Consider the following 576-nt stretch of genomic DNA (forward strand, 5'->3'; position numbering starts at 1 on the left):
ACAGTACATTTTTTTAAAATTTAGGGCTATGAGACCCCTGATGTCCTGTGTTGCTGCGTGTGGAGTTGGGAGGAGTCTCTGACTTTAATGCCGACGCCGTTTCTCCTCTGAACGGGCAGTTCCACTGGAGCTCCCGCTGGTGACTGGCAGTTACTTAGAGCGAAGGGGGGTCGGCAGCCCAGCCTGGCAACGCCACTCTGTGTGTCGCTCCGGAAGCCCTGATCACCCCACTGCTGCTACTAGACACGGTTTATAGGACTGTGCCAGCGGGAAGCCCCTGTCCCTTCACACTCCCAGCCACGGGCTCTGAGATTTCCAGGGGGCTCACTGCTGGAGGGAGCAGGACCCTCTACTCACCCACAAACAAGACATGGTGTCATTTCACCTGTGTAGGCAAGGAAATGTTCACAGGGCTGGGGTGAGGTTTGGGGATAATTAGATCAATAGGGCAGGATGTTGAGACCTCATGTGGCTCATCCCACAGCCCTGAAGCTTCCAGAGAAGAAATGCAGGATGCAGGTCACTAAGAGTGTGGGGGGCTGATTTGGTGAAAGACGTCACTTCAGATCAAGAGTG

The sequence above is a fragment of the Propithecus coquereli genome, unplaced genomic scaffold (genome assembly GCF_000956105.1).
Source record: "Propithecus coquereli isolate 6110/MARCELLA unplaced genomic scaffold, Pcoq_1.0 Scaffold1070, whole genome shotgun sequence".
Classification (NCBI taxonomy): Eukaryota; Metazoa; Chordata; class Mammalia; order Primates; family Indriidae; genus Propithecus; species Propithecus coquereli.